The 6,014-nt window shown below is 64.0% G+C and overlaps 1 protein-coding gene across 1 annotated transcript in view; it reads right to left on the bottom strand.

Annotated features, from left to right (window-relative positions):
* The window catches only part of CLCN7 (chloride voltage-gated channel 7), a 23,916-nt gene that overhangs the window by 17,180 nt on the left and 722 nt on the right, over positions 1-6,014 (bottom strand). The window lies entirely within an intron of this gene.

Raw genomic sequence — 6,014 nt, 5'->3', positions numbered from 1 at the left:
GGAGGCGCTGCCCTCCCCCCCCACGGCCACACGAGGTGCTGTTGGCCTCCCCTCCCCCTGCCATCACACGGCCACACTGCGCCCAGGCCGCTCGGCCACATGAGGTGCCGTCCAGGCCCCCCTCCGCCACCACCGCACGGTCACGCTGGGCCCCAGAGGCCTGGCCCTCCTCTGCTCTACAGAGACTGCAGACACCTGTCAGCCCCTGGGAGCACGGGCCGCGGGGGGCAGGGGCCGCGTCCTCCAGGCCCCGCCCCACCCATCGTCCCACGTCCTCTCATCTGGAGACGGAGGCTCCGGCAGGCGGGGACCTGTCACAGGCCTCCAGGCAGGCCCTCCAGACCTAGGTTCAGGGGGTGCCTGCACCCCAGGGTGCCTCGGAAGCAGGGCTACGCTCCTGGGCCGGGGGGCAGGTCAGCCAGAGGACACACCGCCAGGCCCGTGGTTGCTCACCCGCACGGCCCGGCCACGGCGGCGGCCCGGCCACCACCTCCCACGCAACAGCCTCGTCCGCATTCCAGGGGAACACGTCTCAGGGTGAGGTACGTCACAAACACCGCGTGGAACGTACTAGCACCGAAACGTGACTCGTGGCTTCTCTGACGTGCAAATGCGGCCGGGGGCCTGCGCTGCGCCCAGCACAGGGACGAATCGGACACCAGCCCCCCAGCCGGGGTTTGGGTCGCGTGCGGTCAGCAGAGGGCAGATGATCCTCTTCCTGACGGTCAGCAGCCACCCAGCGCTTCGTCATGAGGCGCCACCTCCTCCCGCCGTGTGGTCACGCGGGCGACCCGCCAGCTGCACCCTCACAGGGGCAGGGGTGCGCGCACGACAACCGTACGATAGTGAGAGAGACGGGGCGCGTTCCCACGGCCTCTGTGCCGGTGAGTCATTACAAGCGTCCTGTTCCGTCATCCTCACTGCCATCGGTCTCTCACTTCAGTCCCGAGTGCGGGTTCAGGCACCCCGGGGCCCACGCTCACCCCACAGCGGGCCATGTCCCTGGGGGGATCCGTGCCGGGGTGCGGCTGGGCGCTTCCGTCCGCATACCGGCAGCAAGTACCAGCAAAATGGGGCTACTGGCAGAAACGTCTGTTTCTCCCTTAAAAACAATCGGTGGCGCCCCCCAAACCACTGAATCCGGTGAGAGAGGCAGGACGGGGCTCTCCGGCCCGAGCGTCAGGCCACCCCCCTGGCCAGCAAGAGACCCCGGAGCTCGAGACAGCCACGGTCAGGAGGCGGCCTCGGCTCCGCAGACAGGACGCGTGTGACCCTGAGGGGCTCTGGGCCACGGCACGCAGCCGCAACCCTGACGGCGGCGACCCCCAGTGCACTTCCTTGGGCGCACGTCCGCGCACGCCAACCAGCCAGGCACACAGGGTGCAAAGATGCGCAGCCCGGCAGCGCAACGCCCGGGCGGGACTGAGAGTTGAAGAAGAGGCCCCTGGAGGCCGAGATCTGCGCCCCGACCCCGACCCGGCACATGGGGCCAACTACTCACCAGCCATCACGAAAGGAGCTCACTCACAGCAGCAGTCAGCCCTCCGTGACAAGGGGCCCACAAAGCGCTTCCTCTGACGTCTAAATGGTGTGTGGGGGCCGGGCCACCGCCCGCCTCGCCTCGGGAGAGCTGGGCAAGAAGGGACGGCGGGCAGGGCTCCACGCTCAGTGACAGAGGCCGCCACGCGCGCACCGCAGACTGTGCCCCGGCAGAGCGTGCTGGACCCAGCGGGCGTGATGGCGCTGGAGGCGAAACCCCCTGGGCCCACAGCTTCCCCGCTCCTTTCCTGGCCTTCAAGGCTTCTTCCAGAAACAGCTTTTGTGGTGAGAAAAGCCATTTACTTGAAGTTCAGTGACTTATTTGACGCCGCACGTGTCTCTTTCTCTTAAACACAGGGAAGATGACTTCCGAGCTTCTCAAACTACCCACACACACAAAAGCTGGACGGGCTCTCTGGGGCGTGAGGACCCAAGATGACACGCTGTGCAGCCATGCTGACCTGACCCTCTGGAAAAGTCGGGCCTGGGGCACGAGAGCAGGTCGGGGGGTGGGAAGGGTGACGAGAGGCAGGACGGGGAGCCTCGTGCCAACGCACGTGCTCCGCACGGGGACTGTGGCGGTGCTCCCGCGGATGCACACGCGTGACGCACGGCGGGGAAGTGCCCACGGGCCCACTTGGGGTCCTGGTTTCAGCTGNGAGGGAGTGGGGGCAGGGTGTGAGGAGGCGCACGGACCCTCTCTGTGGGGGCTAATCAACTTCCCGTAAATCCATAGTTATTCTTAGAATTTTTAGAGATGGAAGCGCAAACGGGTCCGTGATGTGGGACCAGAGCCTTGGAGCGTCGGACAGACAGAGGGAAGAGGCCGCCTGCAGAGCGGGAGACCCCGGTGCCAACCGCACACCCGAGAGGAGGTTACAGCCTGAACACGGAACAGCTCCTGCGAGACAACCATGGGAACAAACCGACTACAGAGTGGGCAGAGGCCGAGGACACGTCTCCAAAGGTGACACACGTATGGCCAGTGTGCACGTGACCACGTACTCGACATCAGCGACCACCAGAGACACGCACATACAAGCCACGAGATGCCAAGCGACGCCTGTCACAACAGCCCCCGTCAAAGCCCGGAGAGCCGTGAGCGTCGGCGAGGGGCCTGAGGCGCCCCCGCCCCATGCACCGGGGCTGCGACACGGGTACAATGGTACAGCGGCCGTGGGAGGCGGCCTGGCGGCTGCTCAGACAGCTCCACCCAGGGTGACCACGGGACGCAGCAGCCCCACCACGGGCGTGCGCTGAGAAGAGATGAAAGCAGGGACCTGAAGAGACCCTTGCACACCCCGCTCACAGCACGGTGATTAGGCCACAGGGGTGAGGGGGGTAGGAACCCAAGTGTCCCTTGACAGATAAACCCACTGGGGCCCACATGTGCAAGAAGGAGGTCGATGCTGCGCTGCGCTCCGGCACAGAGGAACCATAGGTGCGTTATGCTGAGAAAGCGGCCACAGCAGCGCGGCCGCACTCACACGCAGCAGGGGTTCTGCCCGGGCCTACACACACGGGAAGTAGAGGCTGGGCACTGGGGTGGGGGGGCTGGGTGCCAGTTTCAGTTGTGCAAGCCGGCGAGTTCCCCGATGGGTGGCGGGGACGGTTGCACAACGTGAACGCATCTGACACCACTGAGCCGCGTGCTTAAGACGGGGTATGGCGCCAAGTCCTGTCCCCCGTCCTCCCTCCGATGGAGAGCAGGTGCCCAAGGCGCGTGCTCCGCAGGGAGGGCACAGCCGCGGCGGCCGGGGGCGCACAGGCAGGGCGCAAACCTGCGGGAGCCTGTGAGGACCGGGCGCGCGGGGTCAGGGGGGCGAGGGGGCCTGCAGGCTGAGCCCCAGCGAGGAGCAAGCGCGCAGAGGGGGCGGCGGACGGCGGGGGGCATGGTCTGGGTGGGAGACTCCCAGGACCTCCTGTCTAGGCCTCGGCCCGGTCCTGTCCCTCGGCTCTCCGGCCTGCGTCCTTAGTGACGGCGNGGTATGGCCCACCCACAGCGACCCTGCCTAGACGGCACCGAAGGCAGGAGGGACACAGACCTGGGGAGCCGCCAGGGAGGGCTGTGGGGCAGCCGGACCGGACCCCCCAAGGTGGGGCCGCGCAGACAGAAAGGGGGAACGGGACGAGGACGCTGAAGCACAGGGACTTCCGGGAGGAAGTGACAGGGTGCCGGGAAGCACCGAGGACAGAGACGGGGGGAAGGGGGGCTCCAGGACTCAAGGGGCGGGTGAGGACAATGGAGGACCCGCCCTGGCACCTGCCCTGCACACCCCGCCCCAGCCCCTGGCACTCTCCGGCTACGGTCCGCGGCCCCAGGTCACCAGGGACGACACGGAGGTGACCCAGCTCCCAGAGGCGATCCCCAGGACCCATCTGCACGCTAACCTGAGGGTCCTGCCCCGCCTCCCCGACCCTACGGTGGTGTCTCAGGCGGAGCCTCCCAAAGCCCAGGTCGCCGGAAAAGGCCTGCGTTTACAAACCCTGCAAACACCCCGCTCCCTGCGCCCGAAGCTTCTGTTTCTGCCTCAGATTTTCCCGCATAACAGTTCTCGAAACACTCCGCTTCCCGCTGGCCACACACGCAATCGTGACCTGCGGGCTCGCCACACCCTCCTCTTGTCCCAGCAGAACAGCAGTGACTCGCTGGTAACTCGGCCGCACCCCACGCTCTGGCCCCACGGGTCCAGGGGCTGCTGAAGGGGACAGCAGCCCACAGGTGGCTCAGAACTGCCGGCTCCAGGGCAGAAGGAGGCTGAGCTCAGGCTGGTGGCCAGTACGTCCCGCCCCCCATGCCCACTCCCCACGGGCACGGAGCCACACTGCACGCACCGCCCAGAGCAGCGGGAGCATGGCAGGTGACGCACGCGCCACAGAGGCACCACCGCCACCATCCGACTCTGGATATGCTGCGATAAACCCCAAAAGGCCAGGGTGGGGTGGTGGCCAAGATAACCTCCCGTGTCTGATTCACTAGAACGTTCCTGCAGGCTGGTCATTGGCCTGGGGTGTCATTTTGGTCCAAATGGCCTTGGACCGAGAGCTGCCGTCTGCCGCAGCGCCAGGGCACCCCTGGGCCTAACGGGGAGCTCAGCCTGCAGGCCCGGAGCAGACCGTCCCAGCAGAAGCCGCCAGCAGAGCCACTCCGTAAACAACCACCCAAGGACAGGCACGTCGGCGCCGCTGTGCCCAACGCTAAGACTCCCGAGAGCAGTCTTCACCTTTCCCAGCGTGTGGCCTGCCTGAGGCTCTTGTGCTCATCAAGACTGGAACCAGATGGGACCTCTCCTGTCTTTGGGCCCCCCCCCCACAGTCCTCACAGAGCAGCGGGCCCGTCTGATGGCACATGGATGGCATGAGCCTGCAGCTAGTTGGCAGGAAGCCACCTCGCACACCTCTGTCCCCGGCACACTGCACACAGCCAGGCACTGGGTTCGTGTGTGATAAATGTCCGTCCTAATTGCTTAAGAGATGCCAGTCTGTTATCGCCTAACACAAATGAACCAAAAATCCTGCAAACGTTTTTTTGGGGGGGAATAGTTTTTTTTTTAAATATTTCAAACGGCTCTTAAAAAAAAAAAAGCCAACTCCTGTGTCTATTTGCAAAGGGAAGTGGGAAACCCCAAGCATGCTCACTCTCGAGATAAACCCAAATTCCATCTCAAAGTTTCCAACTTCTTTACCTGTTGACCCTTAAAGCTAGTGTTATGCTTCTATTCCGTAGGCCCCNNNNCTCTCTTTTAAAAAAAAAAAAAAAAAATTAAAGAAACGATTTTCCAAGAAGAAAACGACATGCTATACCCTCCCACCTCCAAACCACCCACTTCAGATCCCTTCTCTTATGGACACAGAGAGTATTTCAACATAAGATTCCCCTCGAAGGGCAGCCATGGGCTTCCGCTGCCCGGTGCATCTCCAGACACTGGAGGAGAGCAGAGACAAGCCCTAGAGAAAGAGCCGGCGGTTCGGGTCCTTCCTCATCTTTAAACACTGTCCAAATGTTTAAAGGACAGATCTAGAACAAGAAAGGAAAAGCTAAATAGACATAAAAATAGAATAAGAGCAAGCAACGGATAAGATGGGTTCACGAGCCCCAAATCAACATGACACCCATAAATTCGTTTAAAGACCTCACTGCATCGCGCTGTGCTCAACACCCCGAAACCACGCTGACCTGCTTCCAGCGTCTGTGGGCGCGGCCGGTTTCGGTTCACTGCTAAGGGCACCTAGGGAGACACCCGTCGTCCCGAGCTCGCCCTGCGCTGACCCCTGCAGGGGAGGGGCGCACAGAGTTCCCCGCTGCCACCGAAACCCGTGCAGCCGGAAGCTCCCCCACCCCAGTCGTCACCGGCCCCGAGCTCCCCCCCCAGGACTCCAGCACCCCAGGGCCCAGGATCCAGGCGACGCTGCCATTTTCCAAAGCGGCGCCTGAACACGCTCTGGAAGCGTCCGCGCCTCGGCCGCCCCGGGCC

The sequence above is a fragment of the Crocuta crocuta genome, unplaced genomic scaffold (assembly GCF_008692635.1).
Source record: "Crocuta crocuta isolate KB4526 unplaced genomic scaffold, BGI_CrCroc_1.0 scaffold234, whole genome shotgun sequence".
Taxonomy (NCBI): domain Eukaryota; kingdom Metazoa; phylum Chordata; class Mammalia; order Carnivora; family Hyaenidae; genus Crocuta; species Crocuta crocuta.
The sequence above is the reverse complement of the archived record's forward strand: the minus strand, read 5'-3'. Positions and strand labels throughout refer to the sequence as shown.